Source organism: Elaeis guineensis, chromosome 3 (assembly GCF_000442705.2).
Source record: "Elaeis guineensis isolate ETL-2024a chromosome 3, EG11, whole genome shotgun sequence".
Taxonomy (NCBI): domain Eukaryota; kingdom Viridiplantae; phylum Streptophyta; class Magnoliopsida; order Arecales; family Arecaceae; genus Elaeis; species Elaeis guineensis.
In genome coordinates this window covers 64,513,089-64,525,186 of record NC_025995.2, presented here as the reverse complement: position 1 = coordinate 64,525,186, position 12,098 = coordinate 64,513,089, and positions in this window count along the sequence as shown.

The following is a 12,098-nucleotide window of genomic DNA, read 5'->3' as shown; positions in this document are numbered from 1 at the left end:
TACACCCTTAAGACGGTCTGGTAGAGTACCACGTCAACCGGACAGATACTATAGTTTCTTGATCCGGGACGATGATCCTATCGAACTTGATAAAAATGATGAGGATCCGATCACCTACATGGATGCAATGCAGAGACCTGACTCTGAGAAATAGCTAGAGGCCATGAAATCTGAAATGGAGTCCATAAAGGTCAACGATGTGTGTGTTGGGAATAGTATCCCAAAGCCAATCGTCAGTCTGTTGACGGTTGTGCTTATTTTTTATATTTGTACATAAATTATGAATTAATAAAAATTATTTTAGTATTTTTTATCACAAAATATTTCATCTTCTAATGAACTCCTATATTGTGGTGAAGTCCTTAGGACTATTTAGACTCGACAAAGGAGGATTTGTCGTTTAGTCCTTAAATCTGTTCGCGACCAAATGATACGTTGTTACCAAGGATGACAACATTTATCAAGCATAGGTCGTTGTGTGCCATATGTTGGGAAATGTGTCCCAAAAAGCCAATCGTCAAGCTGTTGACGGTTGAGCAACCAAGTATTGTAATTGATTTGTTAATAAATAAAATATATTTGACATTTTCATCATAAGCTTTCATCTTCTAATGAACTCCGTTGTTATGATGAAGTCCTTAGGACTATTTAAGTTCGATAAAGAGAGGATTTATCGATTAGTCCTTAAAACTGTTCACGACCAAATGATAGGCTGTTAATAAGGACGACAGCTTCTATCAAGCATAGGTCGCTGTAGGCCATATGGGTTGGTTGTCCTCTTAATCAAGGAGTGTGGAGACACTGGTATGGCATACAGGTGAGATATAAGGGTACATCATCATTGAACGTGACCAACTCCAGAGCATTCTGCTGTCGAGAATGTCTCTGATGGGATATAGGTATAAATGTCCCTTAGACTTGAGATCGCCTCATTGACTTGCAAGCAACTCACTGTGCTTTGGTACTGGACTAACTGAATTTCTAATTCAGGGACGGAAGGCTTCTGGGCACAGTCAAGTACTTGCGAAGTCAGAGTGTGATCGAGATGGGATTGACCACTCCAAGAGTTGGAGAAGAATGAGTCGCTGTATTTCAATTTAGCAAAATCTTGGCCAGGGTAATCCATCAAATGGATTTGATATTTTGAATACAATGTGGACAACCTGATCAGAGTTGACAGTTGAGCTTTGGGGTGTCCTATGATCATTTTGGTCAAGGGGATGAATTATATGAAAACTATATCCGCATGGGTTCTAAGGATGTTGTTCTACACATTCGACCTATCCGGACGTCGGGTACCATTGCTAGATGGTCACTTCGATTGGTATAGAAATTTATTTCTATGCTACCGGCTTAGGTTCGGACCTATGAGATCACACACATTAGAGTTCATGATCCGATCGGATGGTTGATCAACGATTAAGAATCATTATAGGGTTAAATAATCAATACGATTGACATTTAACCCAGTGCAAGTGTTGCAGAAGGATCGATTAGCAATTTGATTGCTAATTGGCTTAATTTGATTAAGCCAATGGGCTGAGATTAAGTCTAATTAAATATGATTTAATTAGATTTAGTTTGGGCTTGATTGGATCAAGTCCAATTGGTTTATTGGATAAGCCAAGTGCAAGGAAAGACTAGTCCTAGTTCAACTAGGACTTGGGTCAATCTAATTTCTAATTTGATTAGAAAATTAAATCAGATTTAAATCTAATTTAAATCTGATTAAATTATATTCTTAATTGGGTTAAGACCTATTTTAATTGGGTTTATCTAATTTTGATTTGATTTGATTTGGAAAACCAAATTAAAACAAGTTATGAGACAGAATCCTAGTAGGACTAGGATTCCACCTTGCGCCACATAAACCTTCTCCACGCCCTCTCTCTTATTCAATGCCAATCTCCACTTATTTTGTGCGACAAAAGCCCTCTCCCAGATCTCTCCCACGTTCACAAAAGGTCTCCTCTCTTCTTTCTTACATGGAAGGTGATTTGGATCAAATCTAAAAGGAATAAGTTTGGATTTCGAATTCTATGAGATAGAGTTTTAGAAATCCAAAACTCTTTCAATTTTGCACCGAATTTATTCAAATTTTTTTTGGAATTTTTATGGCTTTTAGAGTTTACATTATACACCCTTTTCTGGTGATCCATGTATGAAAATATGGAGGAGGTGCTCAAGAGTTGGGCGTCCCTTAACTTGCCATGTTTGGATAAGCCTTGACTAGGTGTTTGACCTAGACAAGGACTCTATCATATCTCTCTATATAAGATGAGTTTCTTTGTGAATTTTAGAGGGAGATAGATATTTGAGAGACCTTTCTGCCATCCAAAAATCAGAGAGAAATACCTTTGGGTCGTGGAGATATAAAAGATGCAAGTTTAGGTGTCTAGAGAGAAAAACGTGAAGAAGAAGAGGGTCTTCTTCTAGGGTTTTTATTTTCATATCTTTCCTCCTTCCATCTTGAGTTTCCTGAGAGTGTCTCAGATCTGAAACTTCTCCTTCTACTTTTCATCTTTGGAAAAGTCCAAATCAAGAAGAAGGAGGCACCTGATCAACCACCAAAGAAGGATCAGCGCAGTACTAGCATACTGTGCTGATTTCCTGAAGTAGGACTTCTGATCGAGATTCGTGGGCTCGTGTGGACGACTCCTAGAGGCCGGACGCATGTGCGGCTTGCAACATCATCCTCAAGCCCAGATCAGCAAGGTTAGAACGTCTAACTTGCAAGGTAATAGATCTGATCTATTGTTTAATACATACATTAGATGTAGTATAGAAATATGTTGATATGATCAACATGTAGTTCATGCTATATTTATATATTTTAATTTTTGATTTAATGCCATGTAATAATCATGTAATAGGATCTTAGATCTAGAGATTTTCTGATCTTAGAAAATAAATTTTGATTTATTTTAGTCTTCCGCTGTATGATCTTGAAAAAGTTTCAAGATCTAACCCTCTTTTTCAAGATCTAACCCTGAAACCCTAGATCTGGTTCCTACAATTGGTATCAGAGCCTAGATTCTTTATTACATGATTATTTATACATGCTTAGATTATTTTTAGATTAGATCTAATTTATAATCTGATTATTAAATCTGAAATTAAAATTTTAGATCAATCACAAACTGCAAGGTTGTCCTGCTGTAAGGTTTACCCCTTACAGTTCAAAGGTTGTCCTAGTTTGTGTAGATCTATCTTTAATCATAAATTTATTAGGTATGATCTAGATTAAATTTATGATTTATTAGATTTAAAAGATATTTAAATCTGAAATAAAATCTCTTGGTTAATAATTTTTGTGCAAAGAAATTATTTAAAGTTGAAATTATTTCAATTACATGAACCTGTTTAGATTAGATCTAAAGTAGTTTCATGTTTATTTCACTTGCATCTTGATTATGAATCAAACATGCAATATGGTTGGTAGAATCATATTGTAAAATTATTTTACAAATATGAAAATTATTTTTTGAAAAGCCGAACCCAACCCTCAACCCAAAACTTAATTAAGAATTAAGAAGTTGTTTGATTAGGTTCTAGGATTGTGAATTGAAGAACCTAAGACACAAATCATAATACATTGGGTTAATGGGTTAGTGGGAATTAGGTCCATTAATTGGGTTAGACCTATGGTTAGATTAAAGATGGACTTAATTAGAGAATTGACTAAATCTAATCAATTGTTGTCTTAGATTAGGTCAAGGATTCTCTAGATCAATTACAATAGTTGTAGTTGGTCAAGTCCATGTCTTTAACGAGAACCAAATGGACTTGATTCTTGGCTAAGCGGTCTAGCACGAACTGTTAGGTTGATCTAATCGAAACTAATTAAACCAGTTGGTGTCTAAAGTAAACCAGACCGTTGGTTTTTAATTGGGAGCCCGCTTACCTGGCCATTTCTGATGGTGTCTAAGGCAAGCTTTGGCAGACCCTCCCACTGATCAAACTTACCTGGCCTCTTGGTGAAATTATGTTTTGATCAGATCACTTGACTATTCGAGCTGACCCATGTCAGCTAGGTAAATTAGTGTGACTGATTTAGGTGCTCCTAGACCAGCCCTGATCTCCCTTAAGCTGACTTGGTGAAGACAGTGGGAGGATCATGATAAGTTGGTTCATCTGACCTCATCCTCTAAATTATTTAAATCCTCTAAAATTATTAGGTCCTTAAAATGATAAAGTTATGGAGATAACTGAGTCATAGCCTCCCATTAAGGTGTTTGATAATGAGTCCATTAACTCAATAATCATTGCAGACCCAAAGGCCTGGTGCTTGTTAACTAATGGAATTATCACTCATCATATGACGACTTGGAAGTATCTCTCTAATGGTGGTTAGGTGAGCCAACCAAAGTTGGGCTTTATCATTCATTGGTTAGATACACCAAGTATGATCATGTTAATGGTTGGACCTAACCGGATCCTTACAGTGGAGGCCAAAGCCTACTGATTAGGTTTCTGGGGCAAAATTAAAATTACTAGAAATTATTTAAAGAAACAATTGGTTATGAACCTACCCTTAGATGTACATGGGTTGACCAACCAAAGTTGGGCTTGTGTGCAGTCTAAGTGGATTCTAGTACCCGCTAAGGAATTAGGGTAATTCCTCGAGTTGGAGGTAGAGGCTACCAATTCGAATAAAATAGTGGGAGAAACCTTTTGATTAAAGTCCAAATCTTTAGGTTTAATGAATCAATTACTAATTAGGTTATGGTTCTCTTTTGTGCAAATATGGCCACTTCCCTATCGCTCCGATCATTGTTGGACAATGATAAGTTGGTGGGACCCAACTTCGGTAGCTGGTACCGAAAGTTGAAGATAGTCCTGGAGCATGAACGGATCTTATATGTGATAATAGATCTTGCACCTGAGGAGCCAGCTGTCAATGCACGTGGAACAATCAGAGACACTTACCAGAAGTGGCTCAGTGATCAGACCACAGTGCGCTGTATCATGCTGGCTATCATGAGCGACGAGTTCAGTCGCAGATTCGAGACGGCTCAGCCAAAGGACAAGCTTCAAGTGTTGGAGGATGCCTTTGGCACACCCGATGACGTGGAGAGGCACAAGACTAGTTGTGCCATCTTCAACGCCAAAATACGGGATGGTGCCTCTGTCACTGATCATGTATTGTACATGATCGAGCTGATGGAATGATTGAGCAAGCTCGACTTTTCCTTGCATGAGCAGCTTGGGAAAGATGCAATACTGAACTCGCTGCCCAAGTCTTATCTCCCATTCCTCACTCATTATAGAATGACAAAGCCTGAAGAGAACTACCACGGATTACTGGGGTTGCTTCAGAACTTTGAGAAGGATCACCAACTTCACAAGGAGTCGGTGAATTTAATGGGAGGTTCGTCTTCTGGTTCTCGACCTTTTAAGAAAGGGAAGAAGAACAAGAAGAAGAAAGTAAAGAAGGTGCAAGTTCAGGCTAGGACATCAGTGCAGAGTCAGACCAAAAAGGTCAAGCCTGATAAGAGTCTATTCTACTGGCAAGCACCCTAGATTAGATAGTGTGTCAGATATCTACTTATGGCACTGTAGGTTAGGTCATATAAACAAGAACAGAATAAACAGGTTGACTCAAGAGGAAATCCTCGAAGTTAGTGATTGTGAATCACTTCCAACCTGTGAGTCCTGTCTTCTTGGTAAAATGACCAAGTCACCTTTTACTGAAAAAGGTGAGAGAGCTACTGAGCTCTTGAGCCTAGTACATACTGATATATGTGGGCCCATGAGCACCAGTGCTAGAGGTGGATATTTCTACTTCATAACTTTCACGGATGACCTATCCCGATATGGATATGTCTATCTGATGAAACATAAGTCGGATTCATTTGAAATGTTCAAACGATTCTGAAGTGAAGTAGAAAAATAAACTGGGAAGAATATTAAAACTCTTCGATTTGATTGAGGAGGAGAATACCTTTCTAGTGAGTTTCTCACATATCTAGGAGAGAATGGGATTCTCTCCCAATGGACTCCTCCAGGAACACCACAGCATAATGGTGTGTTTGAAAGGAGGAATCGGATTTTGTTAGACATGGTCCGATCCATGATGGATTTTTGCTAGCTTGCTGATATTCTTCTGGGGATATGCACTCGAATCAGCCTGTTATCTATTAAATAGGGTTCCAAGTAAGTCTGTAGTTAAGACTCTATATGAGATATGGACGGGACGTAAGCCAGCACTTTCACACCTTAGGGTCTGGGGGTGCCCGGCCTATGTCAAACGATTAGTCACAGACAAACTTGGACCTAGGTCTGACAAATGCTCATTCATAGGGTACCCCAAAGAGACAAAATGATATTTTTTCTACCATGCTGATGAACAAAAGGTGTTCGTCAGCCTTAAGGCAATCTTTTTAGAAAAGGAGTTCCTTGGTGAAGGAACCGTTGCCTCTAAGGTTGAACTTGATGAAGTTCAACAGGTAGAAGGACCGACACCAATAGCTGAACCTGAGTCGGATATGATTAGATCAAATCCGGAGCCCAATATACCTGTACCATTAAGGCGATCCGATAGAGTACCGCGTCAGCCGGACAGATACTATGGTTTCTTGATCCAGGATGGTGATCCCATTGAACTTGATGAGAATAATGAGGATCCGATCACCTATATGGATGCTATGCAGAGACCTGATTCTGAGAAATGGTTTGAAGCCATGAAATCCAAAATGGAGTCCATGAAGGTCAACGATGTATGAACATTGGTTGACCCACCTGAAGGGGTTAAACCCATTGGGTGTAAATGGGTCTTCAAAAGGAAGAGGGGCACAGATGGAAAGGTGGAGACCTATAAAGCCCGTCTGGTTGCCAAGGGGTATCGTCAACGTTATGGTATTGACTATGACGAGATATTTTTCCTTGTGGCAATGCTCAAATCTATTCGGATAATGCTTGCAATAGCTGTCCATCTGGATTATGAGATCTGGCAGATGGATGTAAAGACAGCTTTCCTGAATGGAGAGCTGACTGAAGAGGTGTATATGATACAACCTGAAGGGTTTACATCCACAGATGAGTCTAAGGTGTGCAAGCTTCAGAGATCCATTTATGGATTGAAGCAAGCTTCTCGGAGTTGGAACATGCATTTTGATAAGGTGATCAAAACGTATGGCTTCATTAAGAATGGAGAAGATCCCTGCATCTATAAATGGGCAAATGGTCCAGTTGTGGTATTCCTTGTCTTGTACGTGGATGACATTCTCTTAATCGGGAATGACATCCCCGCACTACAGGGAATAAAAGTTTGGTTGTCATCACAGTTCTCCATGAAGGACTTGGGTGAAGCATCCTACATCTTAGGGATGAAGATCTATAGGGATAGATCTAAAAGGATGCTTGGGTTATCCCAGTCCATGTACATAGACACTGTGCTGAAGAGGTTCAGCATGGAAAATTCCAAGAAGGGCTATCTACCGATAGGCCATGGAATTTCTCTCTCTAAGAAGGATTGTCCGACAACTCCTGAAGAGAGAGAGCGTATGAGTAGAGTCCCATATGCTTCAGCCGTGGGATCTATCATGTACGCCATGACATGTACAAGACCAGATGTGGCATACTCACTAGGAGTAGTGAGTAGATACCAATCTGATCCTGGAGAAAGCCATTGGAAAGTGGTTAAAGCCATCCTTAAGTATTTGAGAAATACTAAGGACCAATGGTTGATTTATGGCGAGTCAGATCTGAAACTTGTGGGGTTCACAGACTCTAGCTTCCAATCTGACCATGATGACAGCAGGAGTGTATCGGGTTATATCTTTACTCTGAATGGTGGAGCCATCTGCTGGAAGAGTTCCAAGCAGCATACTGTGGCAGACTCTGTTTGTGAAGCAGAGTATATCGCAGCATCAGATGCCGCGAAGGAAGCTGTGTGGCTGAGAAAATTCATCAACGAGCTCGGAGTAGCACCCTCCCTCGATGGTCCGGTCCTGCTCTACTGCGACAGCACAGGTACCATAGCTCAGGCGAAGGAACCCAAAGCACATCAGTAGACGAAGCACATCTTGCGCCGCTTCCACCTGGTCCGGGAGATCGTGGATCGAGGTGACGTCGACCTTCAGAAGATCGATGGAAAGGAGAACCTAGCCGACCCCTTCACTAAAGCCCTGGCAATAAAGGAGTTCGACAACCACAAGTCGAAGATGGGTATTAGATACTGTGCCGAGTGGCTTTAGGACAAGTGGGAGTTGTTGGGAAATGTGTCCCAAAAAACCAATCGTCAAGCTGTTGACGGTTGAGCAACCAAGTATTGTAATTGATTTGTTAATAAATAAAATATATTTGGCATTTTCATCATAAGCTTTCATCTTTTAATGAACTCTGTTGTTATGATGAAGTCCTTAGGACTATTTAAGTTCGATAAAGAGAGGATTTATCGATTAGTCCTTAAAACTGTTCACGACCAAATGATAGGCTGTTAATAAGGACGACAGCTTCTATCAAGCATAGGTCGCTGTAGGCCATATGGGTTGGTTGTCCTCTTAACCAAGGAGTGTGGAGACACTGGTATGGCATACAGGTGAGATGTAAGGGTACATCATCATTGAACGTGACCAACTCCAGAGCATTCTGCTGTCGAGAATGTCTCTGATGGGATATAGGTATAAATATCCCTTAGACTTGAGATCGCCTCATTGACTTGCAAGCAACCACTGTGCTTTGGTACTGGACTAACTGAATTTCTAATTCAGGGACGAAAGGCTTCTGGGCACAGTCAAGTACTTGCGAAGTCAGAGTGTGATCGAGATGGGATTGACCACTCCAAGCGTTGGAGAAGAATGAGTCGCTGTATTTTAATTTAGCAAAACCTTGGCCAGGGTAATCCATCAGATGGATTTGATATTTTGAAATACAATGTGGACAACCTGATCAGAGTTGACAGTTGAGCTCTGGGGTGTCCTATGATCATTTTGGTCAAGGGGATGAATTATATGAAAACTATATCCGCATGGGTTCTAAGGATGTTGTTCTACACATTCGACCTATCCGGACGTCGGGTACCATTGCTAGATGGTCACTTTGATTGGTATAGAAATTTATTTCTATGCTACCGGCTTAGGTTCGGACCTATGAGGTCACACACATTAGAGTTCATGATCCGATCGGATGGTTTATCAACGATTAAGAATCATTATAGGGTTAAATAATCAATACGATTGACATTTAACCCAGTGCAAGTGTTGCAGGAGGATCGATTAGCAATTTGATTGCTAATTGGCTTAAGTTGATTAAGCCAATGGGCTGAGATTAAGTCTAATTAAATATGATTTAATTAGATTTGGTTTGGGCTTGATTGGATCAAGTCCAATTAGTTTATTGGATAAGCCAAGTGCAAGGAAAGACTAGTCCTAGTTCAACTAGGACTTGGGTCAATCTAATTTCTAATTTGATTAGAAAATTAAATCAGATTTAAATCTAATTTAAATCTGATTAAATTAGATTCTTAATTGGGTTAAGACCTATTTTAATTAGGTTGATCTAATTTTGATTGATTTGGTTTGGAAACCAAATTAAAACAAGTTATGAGACAGAATCCTAGTAGGACTAGGATTCCACCTTGCGCCACATAAACCTTCTCCACGCCCTCTCTCTTATTCAATGCCAATCTCCACTTATTTTGTGCGACAAAAGCCCTCTCCCAGATCTCTCCCACATTCACAAAAGGTCTCCTCTCTTCTTTCTTACATGGAAGGTGATTTGGATCAAATCTAAAAGGAATAAGTTTGGATTTCGAATTCTATGAGATAGAGTTTTAGAAATCCAAAACTCTTTCAATTTTGCACCGAATTTATCCAAATTTTTTTTGGAATTTTTGTGGCTTTTAGGGTTTATATTGTACACCCTTTTCTGGTGATCCATGCATGAAAATATGGAGGAGGTGCTACGAAAATATGGAGGAGGTGCTCAAGAGTTGGGCGTCCCTTAACTTGCCATGTTTGGATAAGCCTTGACTAGGTGTTTGACCTAGACAAGGACTCTATCATATCTCTCTATATAAGACGAGTTTCTTCGTGAAATTTTAGAGAAGATAGATATTTGAGAGACCTTTCTGCCATCCAAAAATCAGAGAGAAATACCTTTGGGTCGTGGAGATATAAAAGACGCAAGTTTAGGTATCTAGAGAGAAAAACGTGAAGAAGAAGAGGGTCTTCTTCTAGGGTTTTATTTTCATATCTTTCCTCCTTCCATCTTGAGTTTCCTGAGAGTGTCTCAGATCTGAAACTTCTCCTTCTACTTTTCATCTTTGGAAGAGTCCAAATCAAGAAGAAGGAGGCACCTGATCAACCATCAAAGAAGGATCAGCGCAGTACTAGCATACTGTGCTGAATTCCTGAAGTAGGACTTCTGATCGAGATTCGTGGGCTCGTGTGGACGACTCCTAGAGGCCGGACGCGTGTGCGGCTTGCAACATCGTCCTCAAGCCCAGATCAGCAAGGTTAGAACGTCTAACTTGCAAGGTAATAGATCTGATCTATTGTTTAATACATACATTAGATGTAGTATAGAAACATGTTGATATGATCAACATGTAGTTCATGCTATATTTATATATTTTAATTTTTGATTTAATGCCATGTAATAATCATGTAATAGGATCTTAGATCTAGGGATTTTCTGATCTTAAAAAATAAATTTTGATTTATTTTAGTCTTCCGCTGTATGATCTTGAAAAGTTTCAAGATCTAACCCTCTTTTTCAAGATCTAACCCTGAAACCCTAGATCTGGTTCCTACATGAATTATGAATTAATAAAAATTATTTTGGTATTTTTCATCATAAAATATTTCATCTTCTAATGAACTCCTATATTGTGGTGAAGTCCTTAGGACTATTTAGACTCGACAAAGGAGGATTTGTCGTTTAGTCCTTAAATCTGTTCGCGATCAAATGATACGTTGTTACCAAGGATGACAACATTTATCAAGCATAGGTCGTTGTGTGCCATATAGGTTGGTTGTCCTCTTAACCAATGAGTGTGGAGACACTGGTATGGCTTACAGGTGAGATATAAAGGTACATCTACACTGAACGTGACTGACTCCGAAGCTATTTCTGCTGTCAAGATTTACTTCGATGGAATATGGATATAAATATCCCTCTGATCTGAGACCGCCATGGTACTTGCAAGCAACTCACTGCACTTAGGTACTGGACTACCTGAATTTTTAATTCAGTGACGGAAGGCTGCTGGGTGTAGTCAAGTACTTGACTTGTCGGTGTGTGTGTAAAGATGGGATTGACCACTCCAGTTTAGGAGTTGTGTACAGTCGTGTTTTCAATTTAGTAAAATCTTGACCAGGGTAGTCCTTATGAAAAGTCACAGGACTGTTTGAGTTGAGCACGATTCGGATGATCTGATCAGGGTTGACAGTTTAACCCTGAGTCATCCTAAACACAGGGGTCAAAAGGATGAATTATACAGTAACCATATTCATGTAGGTTTTGAGTGTTGCGATTGCGACTCTTGGACCTATCCGGATGTCGGGTACCATTGCTAGATGGTCACTTCGATTAGTACAGGAATTGGTTCCTGTGCTACCGACTTAGGTTCGAACCTGCGGGATCACACACATTAGAGGTTCCTATCTGATCTGATGGCTGATGTAGAATCCTACATGTTTGGACTCAGTGATTGAGAATCAGGATTCTCTGATCACGAGTTCCACACATTATGGGTACCGGGGTCAAGAGTCCCACTGGTTGGGATTTTTTATCAGGGTTACATATCGATGAATTCTGATGTCTGATTGCCCATCAGATTTGGACTCAGTATTTATGAGAGGTTTAATTAGTGATTTGATCACTAATTAACTCAATTTGATTGAGTAATTATTTTGGATCAAGTCCAATTGAATTGGATTTAGTTGGGTTTGACCCGATTAGGTTAAGAGTTGACCTAATCGTCGAGATGGTTTTGGTCCTTGATTTGATCAGGGGTTGGACTTAATCAATTCTTGATTTGATTAGGATTTTATTGAGCCTAATTTAGTTGGATTTAAATTAGTCTAATTAGACCTAACTTATTTGGTTCAATTAGGTTGGTTTAAATAATTAAACCACCTTGACCCAATCTC